General features: G+C 44.9%; 1 protein-coding gene across 12 annotated transcripts in view; it reads left to right on the top strand.

Moving 5' to 3' along the window:
- Positions 1-23,191, top strand: part of ZBTB20 (zinc finger and BTB domain containing 20) — a 707,334-nt gene that overhangs the window by 368,584 nt on the left and 315,559 nt on the right. For all 12 annotated transcript variants that reach the window (XR_006388154.1, XM_044284171.1, XM_044284173.1 and 9 more), the window contains one exon: positions 20,734-20,810. The gene's annotated coding sequence lies outside the window, so the exon portion shown is untranslated. The remainder of the gene's footprint in view (positions 1-20,733; positions 20,811-23,191) is intronic.

Below are 23,191 nucleotides of genomic sequence, written 5' to 3'. Positions count from 1 at the left end.
ACCCAGGTTATACCAGCATGCTCCATATCACTATATACAAGAAGATGTATAACTTTTATCAGCTGTACTTATAGAATTATATACAGGAGATACCCAGGTTATACCAGCATGCTCCATATCACTATATACAAGAAGATGTATAACTTTTATCAGCTGTACATATATAATTATATACAGGAGATACCCAGGTTATACCAGCTGTACTTATAGAATTATATACAGGAGATACCCAGGTTATACCAGCATGGTCCATATCACTATATACAAGAAGATGTATAACTTTTATCAGCTGTACATATATAGAAACATAGAAACATATAGAATGTGTCGGCAGATAAGAACCATTTGGCCCATCTAGTCTGCCCAATATACTGAATACTATGGATAGCCCCTGGCCCTATCTTATATGAAGGATAGCCTTATGCCTATCCCATGCATGCTTAAACTCCTCCACTGTATTTGCAGCTACCACTTCTGCAGGAAGGCTATTCCATGCATCCAATATACAGGAGATGCCCAGGTTATACCAGCATGGTCCATATCACTATATACAAGAAGATGTATAACTTGTACCAGCTGTACATGTATAATTATATACAGGAGATGCCCAGGTTATACCAGCATGGTCCATATCACTATATACAAGAAGATGTATAACTTATACCAGCCGTACATATATAATTATATACAGGGATGCCCAGGTTATACCAGCATGGTCCATATCACTATATACAAGAAGGTGTATAACTTATACCAGCTGTACATATATAATTATATACAGGAGATACCCAGGTTATACCAGCATGGTCCATATCACTATATACAAGAAGATGTATAACTTATACCAGCTGTACATATATAATTATATACAGGAGATACCCAGGTTATACCAGCATGCTCCATATCACTATATACAAGAAGATGTATAACTTATACCAGCTGTACATATATAATTATATACAGGAGATGCCCAGGTTATACCAGCATGGTCCATATCACTATATACAAGAAGATGTATAACTGACGTGTCTTAATGCTGTTTTTTGCTACCGCTTTCCTACTGTAGCAAAATGGCAACTTTTTTTTCAAATTTTTTAAAAAGTCACATTTAGTATATACCTACTTTCCCATGTAATCTTTACCACCCACTTTTTAAAAAAATTGCCAAGAGTGGCCTAAAAAGTAAAAAAATAAAATATATATTACTTCTTTTGTATGAAAATGATGTGCGGTAAAAATAACCCTTTATTTACAGCAGAAGACCGACGTACAGTTTTTGATAAATTCCTCCCCAAACTACAGTGGAAAATTTATATTTTGGATTTTTTATATTTTTTTCCTTTAAATGGTTGCAGTTCAGAGAAATAGTCTGGGGCTACACTCCTAGATCGCTGTGTAGCAGTGCGGGCATTGAACTGAATGGGGTGACAGCGTGACTCGCAAGTTGCCATAACACCAAAAATTGCAAAAATGTGATAAATACTGGACCGTTGTTACAGCCAAGATAGCCCCAGCGGAGCCCCTAAGGTTCAGCATGCAATGCTTATGTCGCCATATAACACTGTACGATAGTCTCCTGTAGAGATAATACCGCAATACAGTGTCTTGTCTACGGTCTAGCTGACGTCGGGGTCTTCATCGCTTTACCTTCTCTGTCACCCGTCCAATAAATAATAGCGACACAGGAGGAGAGATCAAGGTCGTAAACAGGTTGACATGGAGCACGGTGAGGAACAATGGGAACTTTGTCATATCTGGAGTCCAGATGCATAATTAATATCGCTGCTTGTGTTGTGTGCACGGCTTGATTTACAGACGCAGACATGTCGCTACTCCATTGTCAGGCAGATGAGATTGGATGGAGCCATCTAGACACACAGCTTCCATACTGTCCCCTGCACTGACCGAGAGGTCGATGATTGATACTCCTCCGTGCACCCCCGACTCGTCCTTCATATCAAACCCAGATTCTTATATAAGCGTCATCATTATATACTCTTTATTCCACTGTCTCGTTATACTTTCCTTTTGATTCCTTACCGTTTTCAAACCCTTAACTTGCAGTCAATGAGTGGAAACACTTTTGTTTACACCCAGAAACTAAAAACTGGATTCCTATCTAGCATTTCTCGTAGCTTGAATCCAGTCGTGACAATTCTCTGTGATGTAAACAAGCCAGACTCCAGACTCATACATTTACCTGCACTGATACATTGTAACAAACTGCCAGGCGAGATTGGATACAGTTATATCAACCCTTTGGTGTCACAAGGATTGGTTATGAAAGATACATTTTATATCGATTTTAACAAATTCCCTAATTCTGCACAACCGTATACGTCGGAGGTCGATGTGGTTAGTCAGCTCACCACTCCAGACGATTGAAGATGCGAAACATCGGGGCAGGGAAGTCAAATCCCGGGTCAGATACAATCTTCCAGAACTTGATAAAATCTAATATTTTCTTGTCACATCAATAACAATATTAAAACATACGAACAGATAAATACGTGTTTATTGATGTGACAATAAACTGTTGGATTTTATCTGGAAGATTGTATCTTGAATACTTTGAAGATGGTGCCTGTTTCAGAGCAAAGCGAGCACCACAGCTTCTGGGTTTCTGCTCGTAACAGTGGCAGCGCCTGCTATCGGCGCTAACACCGATCGCTTACGTTAGCCTCTCTGATGCTGTAATGAATTGTGACCACAGCATCTGACTGGCGTTCCCTAGGAGCGCTATTCTCCTGAAGCCTGAAGGGTTCCCCCACTCGAAGATCATAGGAGCGATTCATTTGCTGTGGTAGCCTCAATCCTGCTAGAGGCTACCACGCCTTTCACAGACATCTTTCTATAAAGTTCTGCCTGTGACAGGACTCCATTGGAACACAGCGAATCTTCCATAGACTGCAATGAATTTTAATTCATTGCAGTTTTAAAAAATATACAAAAAATATAATAATTCAATTAACCCTTTCCCCATTTAAAAAAAAAAATAATGATCACTAACATCTTTGCATCCCAAAACGCCCGAACTATTAAAATATTAAAAAAAAATCCTATAAAGTGTACACTGTGACATGATAAAATAAAAATTACTGAATCTGCATTTTTTTGCCACTTCACACCCTTCCCCCCACGCTAAATAAAAATGACAAAAAAAAATTCAAAAATTCATACACACTCCAAAATGATAATAAATATAAAACAGTAGTATGGGTTAGGGTCCATTCACACGTCCGTAGAATGTGTCCTGATCCTCTGCGCACCCATTCATTTTCAATGGGGCCGGAAGAGATGCGGACAGCACACAGTGTGCTGTCCGCATCCGCATTTCCGGAGCGCGGCACCGAACTTCCGGTTCGCAGCTCCGGAAAAAAGTAGAACATGTCCTATTCTTCTCTGCAGACATTTCTATTGGGGTGCCGGCCCGGTGTTTGTGAATGGAACCTTAGAATATGGTAATTCAAAGTAAGAAAAAGTTTTTACTTTAATTTTTTGTATTAAAACACAAGGAAAACTATATAAATGCGGTATTGCTGTAATCGTACTGACCCGGAGAAGTGAACAGGTCAGTTTTATCTCATAAGGCACGCATAAAAATAAAACACGTAAAACTGTGTCAGAATTGTCTCTCTTTATTTTTTTTCAATTCCACCCATCTGAAATCTTTTTTTCTAGCTTCCCACTACATCATATGCAATATTAAATGGCGCTATTTGAAAGTGCAATATGTCCCACAAAAAAACAAGCTGGTTCTCGGCAACCTCTTACCGCTGAGATCAGAGCGGCTGTCACTATTTCATGCTGCTCTGAGTGAGGGCAGCTTAAAGTTGATGACAGGTTCCCTTTAAAAATTAGATTCGGCTGCTTTGCCAAATTTTTGAAAAAATAAATTGCTTTGTGATGAATTACTTTATAAGTAGCGGGTACAATGACTGGAAACGATTGCACAGTCCCCCCATCATTGAAATCCCCTGATTCCACGTTCATAGCTGATCGCGGCATCTAAGATTAATATTAAACCCTTTCAGGGGTTGATAATAAAAAAAATATATATAAATTGTACTCCCCTCGTCCATTTGAGCACGAAGAGGCCGCCACAGCCATCTTGCTTGAAGATCCAGCGCGCGATGACCTCACGCTGGGCAGCTTGGTGACGTCATACGTCACAGCGCGTGGGATCTTCAAGCAAGATGGCTCATCGCGCTCAAATAGATGTGAGTATGATTTTTTTTTTATGATTTTTTTTACCGCCATTTTTGTGAAAATTTATTTGTTACCGTAAAGCATGAGGAAATTCAGCTTTGTGGCCAATCGAATTTTCCCTGAAATTCAGATCGAAGTTCACTTTGGATACTTTGATGCGCTCAACACTACTCACTATAGTAATGGGGTAAGTGTACCCCTGGGGTCAGGCTGAACGAGAGCTGCTCCTTGTAGGAGACCCCTGCTGTGATTGATGGGGGGCCCCTCTCCTCATCATCAGGGTATCCAGAACACGCACAGATATGAACAGGCATATTAATACCTGTGGGGGAAAGCAGTTTCCAAACTCTCTGAACGTGGACCCCGCGGGTTCTGACTCCCCACCATACATATTTCATCATGCGTCATCCTTATTTGGGGGGCTATAATAACGGGATAATGTTGATTGACTAATCTACACTGATACATTGTAACAAGTGCGCAGGTTATTTGTTTTCAGCCTCCCATTTAACGCTTCTATAAACTGACTCTGAGCTCTTGAAAGTCTGTGTAAGAAAGTTTCCAAACTCTTGCTCCCAGCTTCCCCGTGGCTGCGCGTGGGGGCTGCGGTGACATTCAGTATGTAAATGTGAGCAGCTCCACGTTACTCGCTGCACTCTCACCGCTGACAGAGGAGCCATCAAGTTTTACGTGTCACCCGCGCCCCATCAGAGGTGAAGCTGATTAGACAGAAATCCCCTCTGACCTGTAAAACTTTAATTAAACTTTCACGCAGGATATCAGCTCTTGCCGAATTCTGTGTGTCACCTGCGGCATCTCCACCTGTGGGAGGAGAGGACGTTAAACAAGGCGCCGTCATGTTACTGTGCTGCCTGCGTGGAACCGTCATTACAGCATTACTGAAACGCGGCAGCACCTCTCCTGCAGGGGAAGGACGAGGAGAGGCTGGAAATTCAGTGAATTGGCAGATCTGTACGCCTGAGGGGAACCTGAGTCCATTCTCAGGAATCTGCCCAATGCTTACCACATCTTGTGTCGCGCTTCCTCTACATCATACTCTAGTCACAGTCAAAGCTGCACTTCCTTTCTTCTGACTTCTTATTGACTTCACAACGCCTGCTTGTATTCTGGTTTCCTGATACCCCTGACTCTGAAGAATACATTAAGGGTTAGTTCACACGACCGTTGGTGTCCCGTGCCCGTGCTGTGAACCTGTAAAATGCGGTCCGCAATGCACGGGCACCTTCCATGGGGCAGGTGTATGGGGATCGCAGACCCATTCCGTTTTTGCAGAACCATCCATTAAAAACTTTATGCCCAGCCCAATTTTTTCTATGTAATTACTGTATACTGTATATGCCATACGGAAAAACGGAATGGAAATGCGACGGAAACAAAAACAGCTGATCCTTGAAAAACGGACCGCAAAATACTGAAAAAGCCATTACGGTCGTGTAAAAGAGGCCTAACTCCCATAATGCAGTCAGAGAGCATACAGTATCCATTGGTCAGGGCTGGCGGATTCCAAGTGACAGCGAGCAGAATTGTGAATGCAGCTCTAGGTGTTACTCAAGATTTGTGCAAGATACAATCCTTTTGTATATAATGTGCAGATACCTATCTTCAGGACTGGTGATGAGCATGTCATCCTGAGTCGCTGGGACCCCCAACGATCACGAGAACTGGGGTCCCCCAAGTGAACTGGGCAATGGGCATGCATGCAGCTGCCCTATTCCCCTGTACAGGACTGCCAGAGAGAAGCAGAGTCCAGTGGTGGTCCCAGCAGTCGGACCCCTCCGATCAGATACCTGTCCTGTGGGGTGTTTGTCCTTACAACTAATGTCGGTATGACCATGTGATGTGTGGCTTGTATTAGACCTAGTGAATCACAGCGCAAGGTTCAGCTCTGCTACATCTGTAGTTGTATTTAGACAAAATAAAATAGGACAAATCTAGAAGCTAATTTTGAGGATCTTTGATTTCCACCCGGTAAATATTGTTTTATGGGGCTCAATCGCGGTCGTCTCAGAAGGCGTCTTGTGATGTCTAATCTCCAAATATGTCCAGACTGTGCCTTTAAGCTGCGGCGAAATGAAATCTATTCCCCCTTCACAGAGTTGGGAACTCACAGAGGTGAGATTGTAAGTTCTCCCCATATTTTTACCTCCTCTTGTCTTTCTTTATTGGCACTGAGCAATGAATCCCTCGCCGTCTCCGTAACTGCTTACAATGGCAATCTAGCCGCCTTAAACACGGTGCTATTAAACACATATTAAATTATGGAGCGACTGTCGGAATGGCGCAGAAGGTGTTACACTGTGGCTAATTTTCTGTTTATTGCACTTGCAGAAGACGCTGCTGGCTGGGGCCGGAGCCGCAGATACAATGTTGCCTGTGTCGATGTAACGAGATTCTGCTCCTTAATGGTTCCATAATGTTGTTTGCTGGATAGAATTTGAGCTGTGAGAGATGACACCGGGCTCGGGGCGGCCAGGGAGGCGAAAAGAACATTTCAGCATTACAGCCCCTGATCAGTATCTTCCATGAGAACTGGGAGCAGGCCTGGCAGAGACGACATGTGCTGCATCGATTTTATATCCCCCAATGGCAGTTACAGGTCACATTGCACGATGCAAAAAATATCAAAGAATCTCCTCATGCGCTGAGTAATCTGGGGGGATATTAGATTTATAGTCCGTTTTTTTTTTTTCGTAATGGAAGTACAGTATGCTCTGAAATGGAGACGGCAGCAATAGGATGATGGCATGGATGTCTTTGTCTGGCATGTGCAGTTTTACTTAGTGCGGCAGATCAGTTCCACCCATCTACCAGTCATTGGATTGTTCGATGTGTTATTGCTTCGCATCAGATGTGACCTGTTAAAAATCTCTTCTGAAGTTTTCTGACCACCACCGACAGCTGTTTGTCCAGAGCTTTCCACGCTCAGTTCAGCCGTACATGCATTCTCCATAGGGAGATAAACCAGACGCCATCGGTGGTCTCTTATGTACCTACAGCTGTTTCTCCTGACCTTCCCATACACACGCACGCTCAGTTCAGCAGTACATGCATTCTCAATAGGGAGAAGGGAATAAACCAGACGCCATCGGTGGTCTCTTATCTACTGACAGCTGTTTCTCCTGACCTTCCCATACACACGCACGCTCAGTTCAGCAGTACATGCATTCTCAATAGGGAGAAGGGAATAAACCAGACGCCATCGGTGGTCTCTTATGTACTGACAGCTGTTTCTCCTGACATTCCCATACACACGCACACTCAGTTCAGCCATACATGCATTCTCCATAGGGAGGTAAACCAGACGCCATCGGTGGTCTCTTATGTACCGACAGCTGTTTCTCCTGACCTTCCCATACACACGCACACTCAGTTCAGCCATACATGCATTCTCCATAGGGAGGTAAACCAGACGCCATCGGTGGTCTCTTATGTACCTACAGCTGTTTCTCCTGACCTTCCCATACACATGCACGCTCAGTTCAGCAGTACATTCATTCTCAATAGGGAGAAGGGAATAAACCAGACGCCATCGGTGGTCTCTTATGTACTGACAGCTGTTTCTCCTGACATTCCCATACACACGCACACTCAGTTCAGCCATACATGCATTCTCAATAGGGAGGTAAACCAGACGCCATCGGTGGTCTCTTATGTACCGACAGCTGTTTCTCCTGACATTCCCATACACATGCACACTCAGTTCAGCCGTACATGCATTCCCCACAGGGAGATAAACCAGACACCATCGGTGGTCTCTTATGTACTGACAGCTGTTTCTCCTGACATTCCCATACACATGCACGCTCAGTTCAGCCGTACATGCATTCTCCATAGGGAGGTAAACCAGACGCCATTGATGGTCTCTTATGTACCGACAGCTGTTTCTCCTGACCTTCCCATACACATGCACACTCAGTTCAGCCGTACATGCATTCTCCATAGGGAGGTAAACCAGACACCATCGGTGGTCTCTTATGTACTGACAGCTGTTTCTCCTGACCTTCCCATACACACGCATGCTCAGTTCAGCCATACATGCATTCTCAATAGGCAGAGTAAGATAAACCAGACGCCTTCGGTGGTCTCTTTTCCACAGAAGCAGCTGTTTCTTCTGCCTTTTTCATACACTTGAACGCTCAGTTTGGCCATACATGCATTCTCAATAGAGAGAGAGAAAGAGGGAGATAAACCAGACGCCTTCAGTGGTCTCTTACCTTTTTTCCCAGCCTTTTCATACACCTGCATGCTCAGTTTGGCCATGCATGCATTCTCTATAGGCAGAAGGAGATAAACCAGACGCCTTCGGTGGTCTCTTATGTACTGACAGCTGTTTCTCCTGACATTCCCATACACATGCACGCTCAGTTTGGCCGTACATGTATTCTCAATAGGGAGAAGGGAATAAACCAGACACCATCGGTGGTCTCTTATGTACTGACAGCTGTTTCTCCTGACATTCCCATACACACGCACACTCAGTTCAGCCGTACATGCATTCTCCACAGGGAGATAAACCAGACACCATCGGTGGTCTCTTATGTACTGACAGCTGTTTCTCCTGACATTCCCATACACATGCACACTCAGTTCAGCCGTACATGCATTCTCAATAGGGAGATAAACCAGACGCCATCGGTGGTCTCTTATGTACCGACAGCTGTTTCTCCTGACATTCCCATACACATGCACGCTCAGTTTGGCCGTACATGTATTCTCAATAGGGAGAAGGGAATAAACCAGACACCATCGGTGGTCTCTTATGTACCGACAGCTGTTTCTCCTGACCTTCCCATACACATGCACACTCAGTTCAGCCGTACATGCATTCTCCATAGGGAGGTAAACCAGACACCATCGGTGGTCTCTTATGTACTGACAGCTGTTTCTCCTGACATTCCCATACACACGCACACTCAGTTCAGCCGTACATGCATTCTCAATAGGGAGAAGGGAATAAACCAGACGCCATCGGTGGTCTCTTATGTACTGACAGCTGTTTCTCCTGACATTCCCATACACATGCACACTCAGTTCAGCCTTACATGCATTCTCAATAGGGAGATAAACCAGACGCCATCGGTGGTCTCTTATGTACTGACAGCTGTTTCTCCTGACATTCCCATACACACGCACACTCAGTTCAGCCGTACATGCATTCTCCATAGGGAGGTAAACCAGACGCCATCGGTGGTCTCTTATGTACTGACAGCTGTTTCTCATGACATTCCCATACACACGCACACTCAGTTCAGCCGTACATGCATTCTCAATAGGGAGATAAACCAGATGCCATCGGTGGTCTCTTATGTACTGACAGCTGTTTCTCCTGACCTTCCCATACACACGCACACTCAGTTCAGCCGTACATGCATTCTCCATAGGGAGGTAAACCAGATGCCATCGGTGGTCTCTTATGTATCGACAGCTGTTTCTCCTGACATTCCCATACACACGCACACTCAGTTCAGCCGTACATGCATTCTCCATAGGGAGGTAAACCAGACACCATCGGTGGTCTCTTATGTACTGACAGCTGTTTCTCCTGACATTCCCATACACATGCACACTCAGTTCAGCCGTACATGCATTCTCCATAGGGAGGTAAACCAGACACCATCGGTGGTCTCTTATGTACTGACAGCTGTTTCTCCTGACCTTCCCATACACATGCACACTCAGTTCAGCCGTACATGCATTCTCCACAGGGAGATAAACCAGACGCCATCGGTGGTCTCTTATGTACTGACAGCTGTTTCTCCTGACCTTCCCATACACATGCACACTCAGTTCAGCCGTACATGCATTCTCCACAGGGAGATAAACCAGACGCCATCGGTGGTCTCTTATGTACTGACAGCTGTTTCTCCTGACCTCCCATACACACGCACACTCAGTTCAGCCGTACATGCATTCTCCATAGGGAGGTAAACCAGACACCATCGGTGGTCTCTTATGTACTGACAGCTGTTTCTCCTGACATTCCCATACACACGCACACTCAGTTCAGCCGTACATGCATTCTCCATAGGGAGGTAAACCAGACACCATCGGTGGTCTCTTATGTACTGACAGCTGTTTCTCCTGACCTTCCCATACACACACACACTCAGTTCAGCCGTACATGCATTCTCCATAGGGAGGTAAACCAGACGCCATCGGTGGTCTCTTATGTACTGACAGCTGTTTCTCCTGACCTTCCCATACACACGCATGCTCAGTTCAGCAGTACATGCATTCTCAATAGGGAGAAGGGAATAAACCAGACGCCATCGGTGGTCTCTTATGTACTGACAGCTGTTTCTCCTGACATTCCCATACACACGCACACTCAGTTCAGCCATACATGCATTCTCAATAGGGAGGTAAACCAGACGCCATCGGTGGTCTCTTATGTACCGACAGCTGTTTCTCCTGACATTCCCATACACATGCACACTCAGTTCAGCCGTACATGCATTCCCCACAGGGAGATAAACCAGACACCATCGGTGGTCTCTTATGTACTGACAGCTGTTTCTCCTGACATTCCCATACACATGCACACTCAGTTCAGCCGTACATGCATTCCCCACAGGGAGATAAACCAGACACCATCGGTGGTCTCTTATGTACTGACAGCTGTTTCTCCTGACATTCCCATACACATGCACGCTCAGTTCAGCCGTACATGCATTCTCCATAGGGAGGTAAACCAGACGCCATTGATGGTCTCTTATGTACCGACAGCTGTTTCTCCTGACCTTCCCATACACATGCACACTCAGTTCAGCCGTACATGCATTCTCCATAGGGAGGTAAACCAGACACCATCGGTGGTCTCTTATGTACTGACAGCTGTTTCTCCTGACCTTCCCATACACACGCACACTCAGTTCAGCCATACATGCATTCTCCATAGGGAGGTAAACCAGACGCCATCGGTGGTCTCTTATGTACCGACAGCTGTTTCTCCTGACCTTCCCATACACACGCACACTCAGTTCAGCCGTACATGCATTCTCCATAGGGAGGTAAACCAGACACCATCGGTGGTCTCTTATGTACTGACAGCTGTTTCTCCTGACCTTCCCATACACACGCATGCTCAGTTCAGCCATGCATGCATTCTCAATAGGCAGAGTAAGATAAACCAGACGCCTTCGGTGGTCTCTTTTCCACAGAAGCAGCTGTTTCTTCTGCCTTTTTCATACACTTGAACGCTCAGTTTGGCCATACATGCATTCTCAATAGAGAGAGAGAGAGAGGGAGATAAACCAGACGCCTTCAGTGGTCTCTTACCTTTTTTCCCAGCCTTTTCATACACCTGCATGCTCAGTTTGGCCATGCATGCATTCTCTATAGGCAGAAGGAGATAAACCAGGCGCCTTCGGTGGTCTCTTATGTACTGACAGCTGTTTCTCCTGACATTCCCATACACATGCACGCTCAGTTTGGCCGTACATGTATTCTCAATAGGGAGAAGGGAATAAACCAGACACCATCGGTGGTCTCATATGTACTGACAGCTGTTTCTCCTGACATTCCCATACACACGCACACTCAGTTCAGCCGTACATGCATTCTCCACAGGGAGATAAACCAGACACCATCGGTGGTCTCTTATGTACTGACAGCTGTTTCTCCTGACATTCCCATACACATGCACACTCAGTTCAGCCGTACATGCATTCTCAATAGGGAGATAAACCAGACGCCATCGGTGGTCTCTTATGTACCGACAGCTGTTTCTCCTGACATTCCCATACACATGCACACTCAGTTCAGCCGTACATGCATTCTCAATAGGGAGATAAACCAGACGCCATCGGTGGTCTCTTATGTACCGACAGCTGTTTCTCCTGACATTCCCATACACATGCACGCTCAGTTTGGCCGTACATGTATTCTCAATAGGGAGAAGGGAATAAACCAGACACCATCGGTGGTCTCTTATGTACTGACAGCTGTTTCTCCTGACCTTCCCATACACATGCACACTCAGTTCAGCCGTACATGCATTCTCCATAGGGAGGTAAACCAGACACCATCGGTGGTCTCTTATGTACTGACAGCTGTTTCTCCTGACATTCCCATACACACGCACACTCAGTTCAGCCGTACATGCATTCTCAATAGGGAGAAGGGAATAAACCAGACGCCATCGGTGGTCTCTTATGTACTGACAGCTGTTTCTCCTGACATTCCCATACACATGCACACTCAGTTCAGCCTTACATGCATTCTCAATAGGGAGATAAACCAGACGCCATCGGTGGTCTCTTATGTACTGACAGCTGTTTCTCCTGACATTCCCATACACACGCACACTCAGTTCAGCCGTACATGCATTCTCCATAGGGAGGTAAACCAGACGCCATCGGTGGTCTCTTATGTACTGACAGCTGTTTCTCATGACATTCCCATACACACGCACACTCAGTTCAGCCGTACATGCATTCTCAATAGGGAGATAAACCAGATGCCATCGGTGGTCTCTTATGTACTGACAGCTGTTTCTCCTGACCTTCCCATACACACGCACACTCAGTTCAGCCGTACATGCATTCTCCATAGGGAGGTAAACCAGACGCCATCGGTGGTCTCTTATGTATCGACAGCTGTTTCTCCTGACATTCCCATACACACGCACACTCAGTTCAGCCGTACATGCATTCTCCATAGGGAGGTAAACCAGACACCATCGGTGGTCTCTTATGTACTGACAGCTGTTTCTCCTGACATTCCCATACACATGCACACTCAGTTCAGCCGTACATGCATTCTCCATAGGGAGGTAAACCAGACACCATCGGTGGTCTCTTATGTACTGACAGCTGTTTCTCCTGACATTCCCATACACACGCACACTCAGTTCAGCCGTACATGCATTCTCCACAGGGAGATAAACCAGACACCATCGGTGGTCTCTTATGTACTGACAGCTGTTTCTCCTGACATTCCCATACACATGCACACTCAGTTCAGCCGTACATGCATTCTCAATAGGGAGATAAACCAGACGCCATCGGTGGTCTCTTATGTACCGACAGCTGTTTCTCCTGACATTCCCATACACATGCACACTCAGTTCAGCCGTACATGCATTCTCAATAGGGAGATAAACCAGACGCCATCGGTGGTCTCTTATGTACCGACAGCTGTTTCTCCTGACATTCCCATACACATGCACGCTCAGTTTGGCCGTACATGTATTCTCAATAGGGAGAAGGGAATAAACCAGACACCATCGGTGGTCTCTTATGTACCGACAGCTGTTTCTCCTGACCTTCCCATACACATGCACACTCAGTTCAGCCGTACATGCATTCTCCATAGGGAGGTAAACCAGACACCATCGGTGGTCTCTTATGTACTGACAGCTGTTTCTCCTGACATTCCCATACACACGCACACTCAGTTCAGCCGTACATGCATTCTCAATAGGGAGAAGGGAATAAACCAGACGCCATCGGTGGTCTCTTATGTACTGACAGCTGTTTCTCCTGACATTCCCATACACATGCACACTCAGTTCAGCCTTACATGCATTCTCAATAGGGAGATAAACCAGACGTCATCGGTGGTCTCTTATGTACTGACAGCTGTTTCTCCTGACATTCCCATACACACGCACACTCAGTTCAGCCGTACATGCATTCTCCATAGGGAGGTAAACCAGACGCCATCGGTGGTCTCTTATGTACTGACAGCTGTTTCTCATGACATTCCCATACACACGCACACTCAGTTCAGCCGTACATGCATTCTCAATAGGGAGATAAACCAGATGCCATCGGTGGTCTCTTATGTACTGACAGCTGTTTCTCCTGACCTTCCCATACACACGCACACTCAGTTCAGCCGTACATGCATTCTCCATAGGGAGGTAAACCAGACGCCATCGGTGGTCTCTTATGTATCGACAGCTGTTTCTCCTGACATTCCCATACACACGCACACTCAGTTCAGCCGTACATGCATTCTCCATAGGGAGGTAAACCAGACACCATCGGTGGTCTCTTATGTACTGACAGCTGTTTCTCCTGACATTCCCATACACATGCACACTCAGTTCAGCCGTACATGCATTCTCCATAGGGAGGTAAACCAGACACCATCGGTGGTCTCTTATGTACTGACAGCTGTTTCTCCTGACCTTCCCATACACATGCACACTCAGTTCAGCCGTACATGCATTCTCCACAGGGAGATAAACCAGACGCCATCGGTGGTCTCTTATGTACTGACAGCTGTTTCTCCTGACCTTCCCATACACATGCACACTCAGTTCAGCTGTACATGCATTCTCCACAGGGAGATAAACCAGACGCCATCGGTGGTCTCTTATGTACTGACAGCTGTTTCTCCTGACCTTCCCATACACACGCACACTCAGTTCAGCCGTACATGCATTCTCCATAGGGAGGTAAACCAGACACCATCGGTGGTCTCTTATGTACTGACAGCTGTTTCTCCTGACATTCCCATACACACGCACACTCAGTTCAGCCGTACATGCATTCTCCATAGGGAGGTAAACCAGACACCATCGGTGGTCTCTTATGTACTGACAGCTGTTTCTCCTGACCTTCCCATACACACGCACACTCAGTTCAGCCGTACATGCATTCTCCATAGGGAGGTAAACCAGACACCATCGGTGGTCTCTTATGTACTGACAGCTGTTTCTCCTGACATTCCCATACACACGCACACTCAGTTCAGCCGTACATGCATTCTCCATAGGGAGGTAAACCAGACACCATCGGTGGTCTCTTATGTACTGACAGCTGTTTCTCCTGACCTTCCCATACACACGCACACTCAGTTCAGCCGTACATGCATTCTCCATAGGGAGGTAAACCAGACGCCATCGGTGGTCTCTTATGTACTGACAGCTGTTTCTCCTGACCTTCCCATACACACGCATGCTCAGTTCAGCAGTACATGCATTCTCAATAGGGAGAAGGGAATAAACCAGACGCCATCGGTGGTCTCTTATGTACTGACAGCTGTTTCTCCTGACATTCCCATACACACGCACACTCAGTTCAGCCATACATGCATTCTCAATAGGGAGGTAAACCAGACGCCATCGGTGGTCTCTTATGTACCGACAGCTGTTTCTCCTGACATTCCCATACACATGCACACTCAGTTCAGCCGTACATGCATTCCCCACAGGGAGATAAACCAGACACCATCGGTGGTCTCTTATGTACTGACAGCTGTTTCTCCTGACATTCCCATACACATGCACACTCAGTTCAGCCGTACATGCATTCCCCACAGGGAGATAAACCAGACACCATCGGTGGTCTCTTATGTACTGACAGCTGTTTCTCCTGACATTCCCATACACATGCACGCTCAGTTCAGCCGTACATGCATTCTCCATAGGGAGGTAAACCAGACGCCATTGATGGTCTCTTATGTACCGACAGCTGTTTCTCCTGACCTTCCCATACACATGCACACTCAGTTCAGCCGTACATGCATTCTCCATAGGGAGGTAAACCAGACACCATCGGTGGTCTCTTATGTACTGACAGCTGTTTCTCCTGACCTTCCCATACACACGCACACTCAGTTCAGCCATACATGTATTCTCCATAGGGAGGTAAACCAGACGCCATCGGTGGTCTCTTATGTACCGACAGCTGTTTCTCCTGACCTTCCCATACACACGCACACTCAGTTCAGCTGTACATGCATTCTCCATAGGGAGGTAAACCAGACACCATCGGTGGTCTCTTATGTACTGACAGCTGTTTCTCCTGACCTTCCCATACACACGCATGCTCAGTTCAGCCATGCATGCATTCTCAATAGGCAGAGTAAGATAAACCAGACGCCTTCGGTGGTCTCTTTTCCACAGAAGCAGCTGTTTCTTCTGCCTTTTTCATACACTTGAACGCTCAGTTTGGCCATACATGCATTCTCAATAGAGAGAGAGAGAGAGGGAGATAAACCAGACGCCTTCAGTGGTCTCTTACCTTTTTTCCCAGCCTTTTCATACACCTGCATGCTCAGTTTGGCCATGCATGCATTCTCTATAGGCAGAAGGAGATAAACCAGACGCCTTCGGTGGTCTCTTTTTACTGACAGCTGTTTCTCCTGACATTCCCATACACATGCACGCTCAGTTTGGCGTACATGTATTCTCAATAGGGAGAAGGGAATAAACCAGACACCATCGGTGGTCTCTTATGTACTGACAGCTGTTTCTCCTGACATTCCCATACACACGCACACTCAGTTCAGCCGTACATGCATTCTCCACAGGGAGATAAACCAGACACCATCGGTGGTCTCTTATGTACTGACAGCTGTTTCTCCTGACATTCCCATACACATGCACACTCAGTTCAGCCGTACATGCATTCTCAATAGGGAGATAAACCAGACGCCATCGGTGGTCTCTTATGTACCGACAGCTGTTTTTCCTGACATTCCCATACACATGCACACTCAGTTCAGCCGTACATGCATTCTCAATAGGGAGATAAACCAGACGCCATCGGTGGTCTCTTATGTACCGACAGCTGTTTCTCCTGACATTCCCATACACATGCACGCTCAGTTTGGCCGTACATGTATTCTCAATAGGGAGAAGGGAATAAACCAGACACCATCGGTGGTCTCTTATGTACCGACAGCTGTTTCTCCTGACCTTCCCATACACATGCACACTCAGTTCAGCCGTACATGCATTCTCCATAGGGAGGTAAACCAGACACCATCGGTGGTCTCTTATGTACTGACAGCTGTTTCTCCTGACATTCCCATACACACGCACACTCAGTTCAGCCGTACATGCATTCTCAATAGGGAGAAGGGAATAAACCAGACGCCATCGGTGGTCTCTTATGTACTGACAGCTGTTTCTCCTGACATTCCCATACACATACACACTCAGTTCAGCCGTACATGCATTCTCCATAGGGAGGTAAACCAGACACCATCGGTGGTCTCTTCTGTACTGACAGCTGTTTCTCCTGACATTCCCATACACACGCACACTCAGTTCAGCCGTACATGCATTCTCCATAGGGAGGTAAACCAGACACCATCGGTGGTCTCTTATGTACTGACAGCTGTTTCTCCTGACCTTCCCATACACACGCACACTCAGTTCAGCCGTACATGCATTCTCCATAGGGAGGTAAACCAGACGCCATCGGTGGTCTCTTATGTACTGACAGCTGTTTCTCCTGACCTTCCCATACACACGCATGCTCAGTTCAGCCATGCATGCATTCTCAATAGGCAGAGTAAAATAAACCAGACGCCTTCGGTGGTCTCTTTTCCACAGAAGCAGCTGTTTCTTCTGCCTTTTTCATACACTTGAGCGCTCAGTTTGGCCATACATGCATTCTCAATAGAGAGAGAGAGAGAGAGGGAGATAAACCAGACGCCTTCAGTGGTCTCTTACCTTTTTTCCCAGCCTTTCCATACACCTGCATGCTCAGTTTGGCCATGCATGCATTCTCTATAGGCAGAAGGAGATAAACCAGACGCCTTCGGTGGTCTCTTATGAACCGACAGCTTTTTCTTCCGATCTTCCCATACACACGCACGCTCAGTTTGGCCGTACATGTATTCTCAATAGGGAGAAGGGGATAAACCAGACGCCTTCAGTGGTCTCTTATCTCCCTTGACAATAAAGAAAGGGACATATTATTACTATTTATTCCTTGGCATCTGATACACATTACCGCCAAAATTTGTATGTTCAGCCAACATTAGTTAAATGTATTTGCGAAGGTTATTTTCCTCTGGTTTTATAGATGTTATAATCATCTCTTATGGTAAACCAAAATTGGTTGGGAACTTAGGAAGGGTACATTACGGAGGAAGGTCCTCACTGGTCAAACACTGACCCCTGCCACTTACCTCTCCACCGACAGATGATTGCTGCAGATAATACAGGGCGATACTTAGCCTGCAGAGCATTGCGGATACTGATAAAATACTGATTTACAGTCCGGACACAAAACCCCACCACCTCAGCAATATTCTAGATAGGCTCCTGACCCAAGGACAGAAAGTCATGAAGTGGTGAGCCCGTTGATGTCTGCCCATCCTCAAGCTTGTCCTTGCCTCTTCCCACCTTGTTAGCATCAGGTGACTGTGAAGAGGGGGAACCGAACAAAGGATAACACCCTACACATAGAAATAGGGCCAAGCAATGCTGTCCAGGGGCCCCATAACAGCTGCAGGTGCTGCTATTGTGATACTTATAACCTAGCATATTTCTCTATGTAGTCTATGTAGTCTCCGGTGTTTATTGTAGAAAACCAAAACTGCTTGTGTTTTTTTGGGTGGATAATATTTAGCACTCGGGGTTTAAGTGTTTTCTAGCCAAGCCCTGCTGCTTGTGTGTTTACTGTTCCAGGACACATGAGGGGAGCACCGTGCGCCTCCTCGCTCCTCTCTGCTGCGTATATCAATGCCACGTCTACTCAGCAGAGACATTGTGCTGAAAGCTGACAGACACTCTACAGAGAGAACCTCAGGAGCTCAGCGACAATGCTGCTGTCAGTGCATGGGACGTCTGAGCCCAAAACAGCGTCACAGGTGTAATCACTACAGCTTCTGTTTTATAAGTGACAGCCAACGTCTCTGTTCAGACTTTCTGTGAGATGTGTACCCAATAGAAAGAAAAGAGCAATTCCTGTGACACGTAATCCTAACAAACTTATTGTAAAGACTATGTAATGATAACTACTGCCCCCCCCATGTAGAAGAATATAACTACTACTATACTGCCTCCTATGTAGAAGAATATTACTACTACAATACTGCCTCCTATGTACAAGAATATAACTACTATAATACTGCCTCCTATGTAGAAGAATATTACTACTATAATACTGCCTCCTATGTAGAAGAATATTACTACTATAATACTGCCTCCTATGTAGAAGAATATTACTACTATAATACTGCCTCCTATGTACAAGAATATAACTACTATAATACTGCTCCTATGTACAAGAATATAACTACTATAATACTGCCTCCTATGTACAAGAATATAACTACTATAATACTGCCTCCTATGTACAAGAATATAACTACTATAATACTGCTCCTATGTACAAGAATATAACTACTATAATACTGCTCCTATGTACAAGAATATAACCACTATAATACTGCTCCTATGTACAAGAATATAACTACTATAATACTGCTCCTATGTACAAGAATATAACTACTATAATACTGCTCCTATGTACAAGAATATAACTACTATAATACTGTCTCCTATGTACAAGAATATAACTACTATAATACTGATCCTATATACAAGAATATTACTATAATACTGCTCCTATGTACAAGAATATAACTACTATAATACTGCCTCCTATGTACAAGAATATAACTACTATAATACTGCTCCTATGTACAAGAATATAACTACTATAATACTGCTCCTATGTACAAGAATATAACTACTATAATACTGCTCCTATGTACAAGAATATAACTACTATAATACTGCTCCTATGTACAAGAATATAACTACTATAATACTGCTCCTATGTACAAGAATATAACTACTATAATACTGCCTCCTATGTACAAGAATATAACTACTATAATACTGCCTCCTATGTACAAGAATATAACTACTATAATACTGCTCCTATGTACAAGAATATAACTACTATAATACTGCCTCCTATGTACAAGAATATAACTACTATAATACTGCTTCTATGTACAAGAATATAACTACTATAATACTGCTCCTATGTACAAGAATATAACTACTATAATACTGCTCCTATGTACAAGAATATAACTACTATAATACTGCCTCCTATGTACAAGAATATAACTACTATAATACTGCTCCTATGTACAAGAATATAACTACTATTATACTGCCTCCTATGTACAAGAATATAACTACTATAATACTGCCTCCTATGTACAAGAATATAACTACTATAATACTGCTCCTATGTACAAGAATATAACTACTATTATACTGCCTCCTATGTACAAGAATATAACTACTATAATACTGCTCCTATGTACAAGAATATAACTACTATAATACTGCCTCCTATGTACAAGAATATAACTGCTATAATACTGCCTCTGATGGCCTAGGGTATTGATCTGAACCAGTTGTCATGCGGATTCTTTCCTCCACCCCTCCCGTATTTTACTGCCTCATCTGCCGTTTATCACCCATAAAATATGTAGCTTGTTATTCAGGGCACAAAAAAAATAAAATAACATTTCCTCTACATCTTTTTTCTTTGTTTCTTGTATTTTTTTTGCCATCTTTCTTTGCGTCCTTTTGTCTCCTCTGCCGCCTCCCACCTCTTTCATTATAAAATATATTCTACAAAGAGCTTTTTTTTTTTTTTGTCACCAAAAAAGTCACGCTTGACTGATGGTGCATTGCTTTGCATGGTGAAACATTATGAAAGTTTAATTTTTAATTAAATCTGAAATACCAATTATAACGGAGAGATATTTTAACCTGTTTCTTTTCAGGCTGCCTGGAGTTACATTTGGATAGTGAAATCTCAGCACCTTAACAAAACAGAGAGATAAAGCGGCTCGGCAGTCTGGTAAGTACCCGCGACCTTACCTTTGTTCCTCTCAACATCGTTATTAGTGTGCATGAAACAAAGAATTTAGTAATTGGACGTAGGTGAAGGAAAGATGACCTTGTGTTGTTACATGAGCAAACAGAAATTCCTGCAATTCTTCTAAACTATTTGACTCTGTTGAGAAAGCCCCATCCTTTGTTGTGCTGTTTGTGCAGCTTTCTGCGAAGACATAGAGCACACAGCGCATGCGCCCTACTCTCTCCGCACCGTGACTCGCGCCATTACTTTGTCTCTAGCGTTATTTGAATAGCCGCAGTCCAATGGAGCCTTACAGCGCCTTTCCTAGAGTCCTCTGTACCAGAGGCCGGCCCGAAGGACTCTCTAATATACATGCATCCTTGGCTCATCATACCCAGTCCTTCTTTCTCCTAACATTAGGGGAGAGTTGGGTCCCCCCTATGCACATTAGATAGTTATAGTGTACAGTATCCAAATAATACTGCCATACTGTGCTCAAATGATATTGCCATAAGCAGTGGCCTACGCACCATGGAGTCGGATTTCGTGAGGGAGACATTTGCACAGCTTTTGTTGAGTTCAGTGGTAACTGTATACATTTCAATGCAGTGAGCTCCCCCTAGTGGTGGCTGTGGGTGGTTTATGATCATGCATGAAGAGAAGCAGAGTATGTTTTAGGGAGAGTTATTGGTGTGTTTTGTGCCAGTTGTTCGGTGTAAGTACATCAGCAGTGACATGATGCAGCCTGTGCACCCGCTTTGGTTGTACACCCCGGGGATTAGTGGCTCCAGCTCTGCTGCATCGTGCATTGGGTCTGATGTTTAGAGTAGCTGTGCTTTACCCTGCACTACGTTTTATAAAGGGGTTTTCTGGGACCCAATAGGACCTGCAATCTCACCTTTAATGGGTTTTATGAGACTTTTATATCGATGACCCATCCTTAGACAGGTCATCAGTATCTGATCGGTGGGGGTCTGACACCGCCGATCAGCTGTTTGAGAATGCAGCGGTGCTCCTGTGAGTGCTGCGCCCTTCTCACAGCGCCGTAAATTTTATCGTGGCCGTGCTTTGTATCGCAGCTAAGCCCCATTCACTTCCCGGGTGTCGGACCCCCGCCTTTCAGATACTGATGATGTATCCAGAGCATAATATAAAAGTCTCGGAAAACCCCTTTAAATACACATAACGCACCTGCAAATTAAAATTAGTAATATACTTATCATTTAGAAATTGGCCGCTCGGGAAACTGTCACGTGATATTCCACTTCTGAAAATTGGCCATACTTTTAATTTCACGTCCTTAACCGGATTACTGGTCTGGGATATAGACAGGGCGTCACTTCCACTGCGAACAGGGCCAGAACCATTCATCTCCCTGGTCCATGCGCAGGTGAGGTGGACTGAGAAGCTGGTTCATGTGCCAGGCAATGGAATGTTTGTGGCCCCGTCCACAGCGGAAGTGAGGTCCTTTCCATGGCCGAGGCCAGAAACCTGGTGAGGGATGTGATATCAGAGAAAGCTGGATTTTCAGAAGAGGAGCAGCGCGTGACCAGGTTCTCGAGTGACCGATCCAATCAATTTCGGAACAGTAAATATCTTCCAAACTGTCTTCTACAGGCAAATTGTGTGTATTTAAGGTTGATTTGCGGGGCATGCTGGGTCCCAGAAAACCTTCTTTAAGATTGGCTATTTGTTTAAAACCGTAGTGAGTGCATGGAGGGCCGGTTTTCAGGAAGGGCAAGAACCACAAATGGAAGATGATCATGGTCCTGACAGATCCAAAATAAGGGGGAGCCTCCTAATCGATATACAGCTTAAAAGGAACCAGTCATGTTGAACATGGCGCCTGAGCTGAAGCTATCATGTTATAGAGCAGGAGGAGCTGAGCAGATTTATATATAGTTTTATTGGAAAAGATTCACTAAAACTTGTATTTTATTCGATTAAATTCCTACACATTCTGAGCTCTGAAGTCCAGGAGGCGGAGCTATCAGTGACTGACAGCTGCCTCCGTATACACAGTCATAGGGAGAAGGCTGTCAATCACGGACATGAGAAAATTCCTGCACTTAGTGTCCCCTAGTAGTCACATCACGCCTCTCTCTACTAATTTACTAATTAAGTAAAGGCAACCTGAACCAGGATCAATTAGTAGAATCTTGGGTTGTCCCCAAATCTTTACCCAATCACTGGTCTTCAAGAATGTGCCCTTACCTGTTGGTTTTACGTTTCCTAAGATGTATGCTGTGAGACGACCAGCTTTGGAGAGATAAAAAACAAGATTTTGCGATATTCTGTTGGGAGTTGTTTATGCTGTAGGTGTCTACATGTGGCCATCTTGTGGTCGTGATGTGAGCTGCACTAGGCCGAAGGTTTTCCTG

This window comes from Bufo gargarizans, chromosome 3 (genome assembly GCF_014858855.1).
Source record: "Bufo gargarizans isolate SCDJY-AF-19 chromosome 3, ASM1485885v1, whole genome shotgun sequence".
Lineage (NCBI taxonomy): Eukaryota > Metazoa > Chordata > Amphibia > Anura > Bufonidae > Bufo > Bufo gargarizans.
The sequence above is the reverse complement of the archived record's forward strand: the minus strand, read 5'-3'. Positions and strand labels throughout refer to the sequence as shown.